The sequence below is a fragment of the Arachis hypogaea genome, chromosome 3 (genome assembly GCF_003086295.3).
Source record: "Arachis hypogaea cultivar Tifrunner chromosome 3, arahy.Tifrunner.gnm2.J5K5, whole genome shotgun sequence".
Lineage (NCBI taxonomy): Eukaryota > Viridiplantae > Streptophyta > Magnoliopsida > Fabales > Fabaceae > Arachis > Arachis hypogaea.
The window spans coordinates 127,287,397-127,302,407 of record NC_092038.1 but is presented as its reverse complement, the minus strand read 5'-3'; positions in this window follow the sequence as shown (position 1 = coordinate 127,302,407).

Below are 15,011 nucleotides of genomic sequence, written 5' to 3'. Positions count from 1 at the left end.
AATCCGGAAGAATAGATAACTCTGAAGCCTTAACTGTTTTCTCCATATTTTATTCCCAACTCATTGCTGCTTGCTTTCTGAAATTCTTAATTTACTGTTTAATGCTCTTTGAATACCAAAACACTCTCTTCTGCTTGCCTAACTAAGCCTATCACTCAATAACTGTTGCTTAATCCATCAATCCTCGTGGGATCGACCCTTACTCACGTAAGGTATTACTTGATACGATCCAGTGTACTTGCCGGTTAGTTGTGGGTTGTAAAATACCGCACCAAACACCTCAGCTTATATGATATTTAGAGACTGATCAACAACCCCCTAAGGGTTCAGATCATAATAACAACTTACTCATGCTGTAAAAACCTAATGAATTCCATATAGATGCATCCAAGAACAGATAAACTTGTATACGGAATACCTTATGTAAAGCTTCACCAAAGTTTCCTTGCCGCACAGAGCCTTCATCTGGTTCGCATTGCCGCTTTTTGCATCCCTCAACGGCAATACTGCTTTTCTCTGCATTTCAATTTCAACCTGGAGGGTGAAAAAATGAAAACAGATGATCGATTAATTGATCACTCGAATTTGAAGCAGAATTGGAAAGTTCTGTATCAATAGAGGAACAAAGAGTTCAATGGAAACAGAAGCAACAGTGGACCCAGGTATTCGACCACTAGTCTTCTCTTCTACCCACTAATTGGATAAATATCTTTTAAAAAATTTGGGCTCTTCAAATCTGCGTGAAAGAAAGCATCATTACAGCTAGAAAGTAGGATTAGGGCTCTTCAAATTGTTAGGAAACCCTTCTAAACAAACCAAAGAATATAATAATTCAAATTCATTGCATCTAAATATAATAAGTTCAATCTGAAGAGTCCGATCATTCTTTATTCAGTGTTTATAGTTTCACTAGCAGAAGTTCACGTTATTACTATACTGCTGCTAAACTAGAATGAATATAAACATGCTATAGCAATCTGGAGCTGGTTCCTTATATAGGCTTTCGTTTCCAGAAGCTGCTCAAAATATCTAAATATTGTGAATCAAATTTATATATGAATTAACTAGCTCGCCCAACATAACAGTAATGGCAGAATCAAAGGATCACCATTTCACAATGCTGAATTCAGAAAACCCTGAGAGTCTTAAAAAAACAAGAACTAATTTTTCTAAGCATTCCAATTATATTTGGCCCTCTTTAACATCTCATATTTATCAAATTAGACGATTTTTCTCGAGATATGTTCAACTATACAAAATTGATAGCAATTAACCACTAATCGGCACTGTTTCAAACCGAAATTTGAGACCAGAGCAAGACACTGCACAATAACGTGTTTGGAATGAAAAATTAGCGAGAGAAACAAGGGATGGAGTTAGGGCTAACCTGGTTAGTGGAGTGCGAATAGATCAAAAGATTGAAGATCTATGCAACCCTATATATAAAGTGTTTGATTCGATTTGATTCGTTTATTGGAGAAGCTGGTCTTTGCCGGAGAAAAAGTTACCAACGGAGTCAACTATCATTCCAAGCTTCGCTTCAAGCTTCGCCATTCAACAATAACCACCGAATTTCCACCGAGTTGAGATGAGTTTCACGAATCGTTGTAGACGTGACAAGAGCGGCGACGGAGGGACCCCGTGTGACGCAAGGGATGACAGAGATAGGTCCTGCGACGCGAGCGGCGGCGACAGCAGCGGAAGAAGCTGGAGCGACGGAGAGAAGAAGCAACTCGGTGACGGAGAGACTCATTTGATTTGTGTGGAGTGTGAATGGATCGAGAGGGTAGGGATAAAACTAGGGTTAACTCAATATTTCCGACGGAAAATTTTAAATTACAGACGGATTTTCTGTCTGTAATAATTTAATAAAATACAGCATTTTGTCTATTAAATTATAGACAAATTTTTCGTCTGTAACTATTTCCCACAAAAAAAAATAATTTTACCGAATGAATTATCGACGGATTTTGTTTTCCGTCTGTAATTTATGCTAATTCATTTTTTTGTTTTTTGACAAAAAAAATTACTCTTAAATTTTGTCTGTATTTCTGTGGGATAAAATCCATCAGAAATATCTGTCTGTAATAACTAGTTTTCTAGTAGTGAATTTAACTCCCCTTCTTTTAAACATTGAAAACCATCAATAATTTTTTTATTACTATGATTAATTAATTATTTTATTATATATATATATATATATATATAGTAAATGATAGTTTTGTATTTATTTAATTAATAATTTAATAAATTTTAAATACATAGTATATTTTAGTTAAACAATTTAGCAAGTAAAATGGACACTAGCTAACATTTTAAAATGGTAGAAATAAATTTTTTATTTTTTACTTTGGTAACGAAATCACGGTGCACATGTATTTTTATTTCCTGAATAAATACATAGCAAGGTTTCGAAAATTGGATAAGTTATGGAACTATTTTAGTTATTAATTTCTCAGTTTATTAATTTTTTTTGACTTAAAAGAAAATAAACAACAATTAAGATAGAAAAAATAAACAAGAAATGAACTGGTTAAGAAAGGTAGTCTCGCTGAATACTACTCTCAAATTTCTTCAAGGCAACGGGAGCTTCACTTGGGGAGAAAGGGTTCTCATTGTAGTCTTTATCATGATGTCTGCTACTGTATTTGCATCTCTCAGGATCAACCAGAGATCAGCACGCCATTTTCAAGACATGATATCTCGGATTTTGAACACCAAAGGATCAATAAATCCAAAGCAATCCTGTAAATTATTGACAATAGTAAAAGCCTCCACATAGTCTGTCTCACATATAATGTCTTTTTGTCCCGAGTCCCATGCTAAAAGAAAGCCTCTCCAAATAGCAAACAACTCTCCTTGTAAAATGCTACGACTCTCAATTGTTCCCAAACAGCCCTCGTTACCACCTTCCTTTCCAATCTCTGCTAACATAAGCAAAACCAACTCGAGCACCATTGTCAGAATAGCTAGCATCACAATTAATCTTAAAGGTACCCGCTGAGGGGAGAATCCAAGACCCACTAATGGTGGAGAGGATAGATACATAGTCGTTGTAACTCAAAATATTTCAGAGCTTTTTTTTCAAAGACAAAACCATACCAATCATCTTGTCTATGGTCCAATGCTCGTGAGGATGAAAGATCTCGTTATTCCTCAAACGTCAAATTCACCAGAAACCAGAAAAAAATCTAAAGAGACGCTGTTTGCTATTATATAAATATCGGTTTATTGATTTAATCTATTTAATTGTGATTCAATTGAAAGAATTTTTTATTATAAAATAATAAATAAAATATAATTATAATCATCAACTAAAATTTTATCATATTATAAAAGTACAAAATTCAAAAATTAAATAACAAAAAATAATCTGAATATAAAATGTCAATATTAAAATTAATCAGTGAACTAAATCAACTAAATCAGGACAATTTTAATAAAAATTAACCAATAAATTGAATCAACTAATCATTCAATAATTTAATCCAAAACACAAAACAGAATATAATACAATATACAAACATAATTAACCATTCAATGATTCAAATTTAAAAATCCATAAAAAAACAAAGAATAGAAAAAATAAAGACTAGAATTTCAAAAAAATGTTTTAGTAGAATAAAAAAATCATTAAATCAAAGTTATGAGCAAACAATAAAAAAAAGAGAACGAAAAGAAAAAGAAAAAGTTATTGCCTTTCTTCTGAGCAGTTTCAACAAAAAAATAGAAACACGGTAAAGACAGAGAGTAAGCGACAAGTAGAACGTCGGATGGCAGCAAAAGTACGACTGAAAAACGAAGAGCCGATAGTGGACGATGAGTTCGAGAAAGAAACTACGCTTAGTGAATGAGGAGAGGGATTGGAGACTTCGACCACAACTTCCAGACTAGGACGGTTGCGCATGAGTGCGATGGATGCAATAGATGAGTGGCTGAACAGACGAAGACCAGTGACTAACAGCGAATTCGAAGAAGACGCATTGATTGGTGAATAAAAAAGAAATATGAAGCTGCGGATGATCGGACAAAGACACGGTGGTGTCTGAGCGCAATAGATAACGACACTGAGTGAGACCCTTGTGGTGGTGAGAGAGTAACCTAAGATTTGTGTTTTGGGGGTGGGGTGCTCTATATGAATGAGGAGAAGGGAAGTGGGAAACCTGCGGTGCGTTGCGCTGCTGGAGAAAAAGAAAAAGACATTCTTTTCTTTAGTAAAGCACAAACTGACGTTGTTTTAAGAGAATCAGTTGAGTTTCGATTCAATTCAATCGACTAATTCTTAGCTGATTTAATAATAATTTCGAGTGATTTTATAAAGAAAAGTCTAGAGAACAGCAATTTTATTAAATTCTGGCCAGGACGTAACTAACAAAAAAAAGTGAGTAATTTTATAGCATTAAATGAAATCTCACACCATTAAAAACATCATTAATAACTACTTGATGACTACAAATTACAAAAATTATTGACTCCCTAACACTCTTTATTTTATAATTTAACCGTTTTAAATGTTAAATTGAACCCAAAAAAAGTTGATTTACAATTGAATTAGTCCGACCGGTCAGTTTAGTTTGTTTTCCAGAATCATGGTACATAGACCTTGAAAATTTCCTGTATTATGAGAGTAAATGAATAATTTTATTCTGTGTCAATTTTTTTTAGTTTTGTTTCAGAATTTAAGATTAAAATTTAGTTTAGAATTTAAGATTTGATGTTATTGATATTTTTTGAATTTGAATTAAAAATAATAATAAACTTATAAATTATAATAGTAATATAGAAAAATAAATAATTGATGAGAAGAAAACATAGTAACTTGTGTAGGTACGAAGGAGCAGTGTAAGAAGAGTGATATGTTACACATGCATGCACTATAGCTAGTACCAACACGTGAATGCCACAAGTAATAAGCAAGCAGTATAGCACGTTTGCTCTTCCCTTCCGATGGCATGTACATCCCTGACATCTTCGTTGACACAACATCACTTCTCTAATCTCTATGATGCTAAGAGGAATGCCAGCCATCTGCCACCTGTTCTCTTTGATTTGAATTTGAACAAGACATAAGGTAACATTCCTAGCGGTAGCAAGGAAGATAACCTAAGCGGGGTTTGTACTCACACCAGTATTGTCGATGTCAAGTTTGGTGTTTCACATGCTCCAAATGCCAAGGACATGACCGTAAAATACACAATTGGGATAATAAATTTATTGGTGACTTTCACATGCGTGTTTTATTTTAGAATGGTACATGTATTTTTATTCGTAATAATATTATGAGAATATAAATTTTTTAAAATTACAGTTTACTTTGTTCTAATAGTATAAATTATATATATCATAAAAGATTTATAAAATTAAGGTGAAAATTCAGATGCAGTCGATTTCACATGAAGTTGATAACTAAGAGCCGTTAGATGATTTAACTGATTTGACTAAATTTTCATCTAATGGCTCTCAACTATCAACTTCACATAAAGCCAACTGCACCTGAGTTTTTACCTAAAATTAAACTACTTTTACAACAAAAATCATAGATTAACAAACGTCTCTAGTTAAGAAGATTAAGATATCTGTAGATAAAAAAATCAAATAATAAGATTTTAGTTAATATTTTTATGTGAAAAAGTCTAATTTTTTAGTAATAATTACTTTTAACATTTGTTATCTAAAATTTAAAACAATTTAACGTGTATAATTTTACATTTAATTAGGTGTTAAGTCTGTTGCACAAATAGAAATAATTAATTTTTATATTTGTTATTTAAAAATAATATTTTTTCTTTCTATGTATATAAAAATATAATTAGATATTAGCATAAAAAAATTATATTGATAGTTATAAAATTAACTCAAAATTAATTTTTTTAAAACAATTGAATCTTTATTCTAACTTTTAATTATAACATTAGTATTCTCTTCAAATTATATTTAATAAATATTTGAAAAAAAATAAAAATATAGATTCGAAAGATAAGTGGTAAAAAGTTAAAATTAAATAAAAAACTACAAAATTATGTAAATAATAATAATAATATTTTTTATTTCAATTATATTATTTTGTTAATTTTGTTTTCTGTAGAACAGAAGGATAGAAAAAATAGAGAATGAGAAAAAAGAGAGAGAAAGATAAAGATGAAGAATGAGAGTGAGAGTGAGAATTTATTAATTTTGGAAGAAAAAAATTTTATTTAAATTGTGAAAAAATATTGGATGACAAATTTTGATTTGTCAAATTACTGATATAAAATATAAATTATATATAAAGTAAATATAGTAGAGAGAAATAGAAAAATGGAGAGAGGTAGAGGAGAGAATTTAGGAAGGGAGTTTATTAATTTAAAAAAAAATATTTTCTCTCAATTTTAATAAGAGAGTGTCATGTGACACATTTGATTATTAAATAAGATAGTAATATATGATACATAATCTAGATATATTTCAATTTCAATTTTAATATTTTAATTTTAATTTTAATACAATTAAAGAATGTCATGTTGTACATTTTAATTGTTAAATTAGTAATTAGTCATTGATGATATATAAAATAGATAGAGTGGTTGAAAGAATGAGAGAAATAGAGAAAAAAAGATGGAGGAGGGAGAACTCTTTAATTTTGGAGGGAAAGATTTGATATCAATTGCAATGAGGGAGTGACATGTGGCATATTTTGGTTGTAAAATTAATAAGGAGAATGGAAGAACTCTTTAATTTTGGAGGAAAATATTTAATTTCAGTTACAATGAGAGAGTGATATGTGATACATTTTTGTTGTAAAATTAGTGAGGAGGAGAAGAGAATTTCTTAATTTTGGAGGAAAATATTAATTTCAATTGCAATAAAAAAGTAACATGTGCACATTTTGAATGTAAAATTAAAGATATATAATAGATAATAGATTTAATTTGAAGTTAGTAACAATGATTCATTAGGCTTAGTTACTTACTCAAACCCAATGACCTCCCTGTGAAGAAACTGATCGATGAACCTTAACAAAACTCTGCAATAACTTGCAGTATAAGAAACAACAAAGGAGAACTGAAAGAATTAAGAACTAGCGAGAAGAAAAGCAAACTGAATAATCTTAATCTTGAAAGAGATAGAGAATCTGAGATACAAGACTATATTAATTGCCACTCTAAGCTACACAAGACAGGGATATATATTGCAGCAGCTGCACATCAAGTGTAAAACTAACATACTAACCAAATTCTAACTACCTCCTAATCTTGGCTCTTCTTGATCTTGATCTTTAATACTCTCAACACTCCTGTCAAAGATTTCCTTGACTCGTCAAAGCTAGGGTATGAATACGTGGATGTTCCCATTCCATGAGAAGCTTAGCTTCGTGAATGTTTCACATGCTCCAATTCTTAGTGTTACAAGTGTAAAAGTGTTAAAATTAATCGCACATCAAAAAAAATATGAAAGAGTGAGGAATTTATAAGATGAGAGACCCATTAACTTAATACCTTAAGGTTTTGAGTTAGATATGGTGTCTTCTTATCTTATATTCTTTCACTTGATTCCTCTTCTATTGTGCCAAGGACTTAATGGTAAAATACACAATTAAGATAACTGATTTGTTGGAAGACTTGGAAGCCGATGGTGAAGGTAACGTTGAGATTATGGAGATGTGCCCGTTACAATTAATAAACGTTCATTTAGAAAATAACAAGAATAATAAAGCTACCTAGTTCCGTAGCTTTAACTTATGCGTGTTATCTATATCTGCTTATGGTCCCTCCCTAGCTTCAATAATGTTAGAATTTTGTTAGTTAGATAATGATTTTTATAAATAATGTGAATAATAAATTTTAGAATTGATTCAATAAAATAAAAAAATATTTTATTCTAAATTACTTCTTAAACCTTAATATTAGGATAACTATATATACACAGTGAATTGAACATTCAGCTATGGTTAACTATGCATGAATAAATTGAATCAAAAAAAATAACCATCAAATTAAAAATAATAATCACCTGCATATATATCTATTGAATTGAACATTCGACATATTCATTAATCGTATTTTTAAATATTCTCATTCAGTGACGGATTCAGAAAATTTTGTGAGTGGGGACAAAATATACATAATATGATAATAATTTTTATAATTATACTTTGTTATTATAAAATATAATTAGTCTTTAAATTATCTAATCAATAAATTAAAATACTAAAATAATAATTTAAATAATAATATATAAATTAAAATTTTATTTTTTTAGATTTTATATTTTGAAAAGATTAAATAATATTTTCATTTTCAATATAATCAAATGTCTTTCTTTTTATATATGTGGTTAAATAATCATTTAAAAATTCATCTTTTATACGATTACGAAATCGATTCTTTATATTATTCGTATTTAAAAAAGTTTTTTCAACTGATGTTAACCAAAAGAAATTAAAGTTAACTTAAAAAAAACAACAATGAATAAATAGTATTATTTTGATTTATTATTATTATTATTATTATTATTATTATTATTATTATTATTATTTATTTAACCATTTTTTATTTAATAGTCATTATAAAATTAATATTTTTATTTGTCATTTTTAATTTAATATTAAAATTAGTTTAATAAGATAGTCTATTTAATTTGAAATTAATTTAACATAATAATTTTATATATTTATAATCAAATTTAATAAATATTAGGCTGAATTCTATTGACTATTAAATATTTAGATTAAATGAATATGTTATTTGTTAAATATTAAAAGATTTTTTTGCCACTTTTAATAAATATAATATTTATTAGTTATTTTTATCATAATTTTCAAATAATTTAACGATTATTTTGTTTGCGTCTGAATCTTTTAGATATCAAATTGGTAGTTACTTCTATTTTAAACAAATAATCAAATATATATAATATATATACACGGCACAATAGTAATATTCACTAAGTATATAAACATATTTTTTTAAATTTTAAATTTATTTATTAGTCACAATTATAAAATAACAAATTTATAATTATTTCACTCTTTCTTTTTAAAGGTTATTATTATCAAATTCATTTGAATTTTGAATTATTATTTATTTTTTGATCATTGAAGTTAATGAGTGAAGTTCACTTATAGTGGAGTCAAATTTAATTATATAGTAAGAGCAAATAAATTTTGTTACTATATATCAGTTAATAAATTTTTAAATTTCATTTAGGGCACTTGCTCCCACTCCTTTCAACATGAATTCATCCCTATTTTCATTATCTACCTATACTTTTTCATAATATTATTATTGCTGACTTTATCTTTAATTTAACTGAGATTGTTATTTCTCAGTGATTTTTTCTAGTTCACCGTTAATAAAACGTGTACTCGCTGGCTTTGGTTTCCAGAATTTTGGCTGCTTTGAATAATTTCTTTTGGATTATATGTAGTAAAGAAGCATGTGTGATGTTAGCATAATTGAAGTGAATAACAAAGATTCCTTATCTTGAAATAGAGCTAATAATAATCAATAAACTGTTCTATAACCACGTTAATTTCATAAAAAAAATATTAGAGATAAAATTAAAAATGTCTAAATATATTTTTAAAATAAATAAAAAATATTAATAAAAATAAAATGAAATAAAATTAAACATTAAAAATATTTAAAAAAATCACAAAAGATATGAAAAAATATAGATTATCTTAATTTTTTTTATATCAAAAGTTTGCATAATAAGTTTTTAGATGCCAATGCATTAAAAGAATAAAAAGTATTAAGAAATCATTAATAGTTTAATTTTAATTTCGTAAGTTCTTTAAAAAACACTTTTTTTATACATTTGAACTAAAACATAAGCTAATTTTTTTATTAATGTTATTTTATGTTTTATTTAAATTCAAACAAAACTATTTTTTTATTGACATTTACTTTAAAGTTTAATGTAGAGTAAAGTAAATGATTAACTTAAGTGTAAATATGTCAATATACTAATTTATTCATATATATTACATTGCCAGGCTTGCGAAATATGTGTAAGTTAACATCTGAATACATTTCGCTAGCTTCTCAGCAAAATATACATGTGTGAAATATATCTTGTTGGCAAGCGAGCAAAATATAAGCAAAGTAATTTCATTAGGTAAATTAGTAAAATATCCCTGACTTTGTATAAAAGCATAAATAATATTTTTTTTATTTGGATGAGAAGACAATAATGTTAATAGTATTATTTAATACGTTAAAGTCGGTATTTTTTAACATCTACTATGAAATGTAAAGGTTAAAAATGTGAAGAATAAAATTGATTAATTACAAATTACAACCACGATCTCATCAAATAATTTTAAATAAATGTCACAAAAAAATCATTTTTAGGTGCAAAAACATTTTATTGTATGCATATTATGTTGGTTTCGTAAATTAAAAATATTATTCGTATATAAAAATTAATTATTAAAATTAATTATTATATATTTATATATAAATATATATATTATTTAATTTATTTTAATATGTATTTTATATTTTAATATATATTTTATATTAATTTTAATAACTAATTTTAATAGAGGAGTGTTAGGGGGCAACAACCTTTATGATTTGTAGTCATCAAGTAGTAATTAATGATATTTTTAATGGTGTGAGATTGGTATAAGATTTCATCCAATAACTCTTTTTTTAGAGTATATACCCATTTTGATCATCAAAGAATTTCAAACTGGACACTTTAGTCTCCAACTAAAATTAATTATTCGATTGGTCCCTATCAATTAACTCCGTCAGTCACTTAGGCCATTTACTCTGTTAATTCTAACAGAGGACAAAATAGTCCCTGACAACTCTAACAGGGGACAAAATGATCACTGATCTCTTCTGTTTGGAAACGATACTGTTTTCTTTCAATTTCCATCATATCTCGTATAACACTAATAGTCTAATACGGTAACTTCAAACTACACAATGCACGCACACTCTATAAATTTAATGTTCACAAGAAAAAAAATCCTCAACTTGTTCTCTATAAATTTATAATTGTCGTCTTCGATGGATCCCATGAATCTAGACAGCAAGTCTGATTTGTTAAGACTCGTCGTTGTTGTTGCCATCTGCCTCTTCCTCTACCCTAACATCTCCATGACCACATTGTATACCACTACGATCGCTTCCTTCAACTTCTTCTCCGAACCAATGTTCAGTAATCGTTTTAGTTTTCATATAAGCAGCAACGACGACATTGCCCTCGTTGTAATAGCTTGGATGCAAGGTCAACGCTGTCTGCCAACTTGGACTTCGAAAAAGAAGGAATGAAGTACTCAGTGTCTATTTCAAATGAGAATTTACATATGATGTCGAAAGAGAATCTTCTCATGATGTCCTGATGTCCAACAATCTATATTGCTTGTCGGAGAATGGAGAAAGGCGTGCCCTTGGAGTAGTTGTAGAACTTGATCTTGAGGATGCCGTGGACGTTGTTAGGGTTGGAGGTGATATTATCAAAGACGTGGAAGTGGATGCTTTTAGTGGGTGAAGTGCAGAGGAGGTGGATGTACAGTCACAAGGATTTAGGAAGTGTGTGATCCATGACATGTTGAGGTAGGTGCGACACGTGTGATAATTACACCATGGCTTAATCTTGGAGCTAAAGAGGAGGAAGGAAAAGATGGAAAAGAAGACTGTGAAGGTGAAGAAGGAGAGTATGAATGTTAGGGTTATGCGAGATATGATAAAAATCGGGGAAGAACAGTGTCGGTTTCGAATAAAGGGATCAAGGATTATTTGTCCTTTGTTAGAGTTGTCAGGGATCATTTTGTCCCATGTTAGAGTTTTCGGGGATCATTTTGTCTTCCGTTAGAGTTAACAGAGCCAAGGACCTAAGTAACTGACGGAATTAATTGTTAGGGACCAATCGAGTAATTAATTTTAGTTAAGGACTAAAATGTCTGGTTTAAAATTTTTTGAGGACCAAAATGGGTATATATTCTTTTTTTATTAGTTACATGCTAGTCAGAATTTAATAAAATTGCTGATCCTATAAATTTTTTCATTTTAATATATATATCTGAGATAATTATTATTTTTTTTAATACTTAGCTTATTCGTATGATTTAGCAAAAAGGCTGAACGATATGTATGGCCGATTCTTCGGCCAGACAAGCTAAATCAGATGTCTGTTTTTATTTTATCAATAGTGCTAGAGAAATAATAATTTACAGCTATAATTTTATATATATAATATTTAAAATTATATATTTATATTTAATGTTATATAAATTTATTTCAAAAATAATTAATAATACGGTACGGCATTGCGTATTTGCGAATACAATTTCGTTCATTTATTTAACGGTTCTCTATATTAATTTTCGATAGACTTCCTTTCTAATTATCTCTAATAATAGAGTGATGCCTTGATTGGCAGACGGAACTAGATAAAATATTAGAAAGAGGCCAAAAATATTTACACAATAAAATAAGACTAAAATAAAATTTAAAAAAAAAGTTAAATTAAAATTTACATATAATTTATATGTAAAAAATTAAAATTAAAAAATGTCATTGTCCCTTTTTAATGTATGTAGCTCCGCCCTTGCTGATTGGCCCAGGAGGATTAATTAGTGCGCAGCTTCCTTCACCCACAACCATTTTGCCATCGCTAATCCGGTGGTTAGATCTGAGTATGTAACTGTGGGGATCCAAAGTTCCAAACCTTCACAAAGTGTTGCCCTACAAAGTCCAAAATTGTCCTAGATTTCTTCCCAAGAACCTAAGTTTAAATTTTATTTTTATTTTTATTTTCTGTTGTACTATTGCACAAAAATGTAACATCAATAAAAAAATAATGATTTATAAATAAACGATAAACACACTACAATTTTATGAGGCAAGATATTTAATGATCGAGGAAATTAAAGAAAAAATATCTGTAAATAAATTTTTAGTCACTCACTCCTTACGAAGCTACTGTAGGTGAGCCTTTTATCGGCTGTAGTTTAGAATAAAGGCAATCATTTCAATAAAAATATCAAAAATATTTTTTTGTAAATATTTTTTGTTTAAAAGTATAATTTATTTATTTTAATACGTTCAAAATAAATAAAAATAATATTTTTATAACTTCTTAAAGTTAAATTTTATATTTTTTTAATCTAATTATCAAAATAAAATATCTTCTCATAAGCACCATTATTGAGTCTTCATTATTCGAATATAGAAAATTATATGGTACAACTCTAAATCTGTACATATTTAAAGATTTGTTTACACTACACTTTCTAAAGTCACACTTTAAACCGTAACTCTTCACAAAGAAAAGCGTCACTTAATGGAAAAAAGTAAATTAGAAGAGTTAAGAGAAGAAATAATTAAGTTATCAAAATTAATAGATCAAAAATTAATGATTTTAACTAATGTTAACTGTAATGATACCGAATTCTTAAAATCAATACAAAATGATTTTTCTCAAAATCTTTATTTTACTATAAGTTTTATTGAAGGATTTCAAAAACCTGAAAAAACTTATTTTTCACACGGAATTTCTAAAAAATGTTACCATGGAAATGATTCCCCACATCTTTATCATACTTTTAACCCACAATTAAATTCTATAGTAGATATGCTTGAAGAAATATTAGTATCCATAAAATTTCAAAGAAATAAAGAAAAAGAGAATCCCAAAGAAGAAAAATTTCAAAATATAATCAACATAACAGATTTAAAAGTAAAACCACCACTAAAATTATGAATATTGAGGAAAAATTAGAAGAAGTTACAATGCTTTTTAAACAATTAAAAATGGCTCAAGAAAATAATATTATGGAACAAGGATTTCAAATAGAAGAAGAATTAGTAAATTCTGAAAATATAGAAAATGAAGAACACATCCTAGATTATTCAAGTGACGAAGAACCAGCAATTCCAATACAAGTAAAGAATGAAGCTGGAACATCTAAAGATAATCAATCTCAATTTAAATGGGAAACAGGTTTTGATAATTATGCTTTTAAAAAAGGGTTTATAAATAAAGATTCAAAATATACAAAAATACCATCAAAATACGTTCCTAAAATCCAGGAAATGGAAGGAGAAAGAATGCTTGACTTAGACTGTAAAAAGAATGAAAAGGAAATTTTCGAAAATTGGTTGAATTCCTTTTTATTAGAAGCCTTTACTAATCCAAAACTTAGTGATTTGTCTGGAAGAGATATTTGGAATTACATAGGGTTTCATACTAAAGGAACTATAAGAGATTATATGACATCAATAGAAAACCAAATAATAGAAGAATTAGTAACAAAAACAACAGCTTATGATAAAATATTATATATAATGATGATTCTATATAAAGAATTTTTTGGAAAAAATATTATAGATCATAGACAAGAAGTCTATAATAAAGAATATCAAGAAGCAAAAAACCATCTAGCTAATATTCAGATATATGATCTATGTAATGTAGAGTCTTATATATGTGAATATAGAATACATTATTACAAATTAAAAGAAGAAGATAAAAATCATTATCTTAGTATGTATATAACAAAACTTCCATATCCTGCTAATGAATTTATAATGGGAAGATTTATAAGAGAGATAAATAGAGGGACAATTGAAAATAATTTTGGTGGAGCAACCTCTGCAATAAGAGAGGAAATAAAAGAACATTGTATGCAAGAAGCGACTCAAAAAAGATTTGCAAATATAATTAGAATTTGCTGTCAGGATAATGAAGAGATACCTCAAAAATATGGTCTTATAAAAACCTTCAAAGAAAAAGAAAATATCAATTTAGAAAAAGAAAATATTATCCAAACTGGAGAAAAAAGAGGTATTTTAGGAAGGAAAATAACAATAAAAATAAAAGACAAAAAAATAATTATTGCCCAAATAAAAAAGAAAATTGTAAGTGTTGGTATTGCCAAGAAGAAGGACACTATGCAAATGAATGTCCAAAAAAGAAGGATAAAAAGAATCTTACTAAACAAATAGAAATTGCTAAGTCTTGTTTCATGGAACCATTAGAGGAATCTGATGATAACTTAGACTATATTTTTG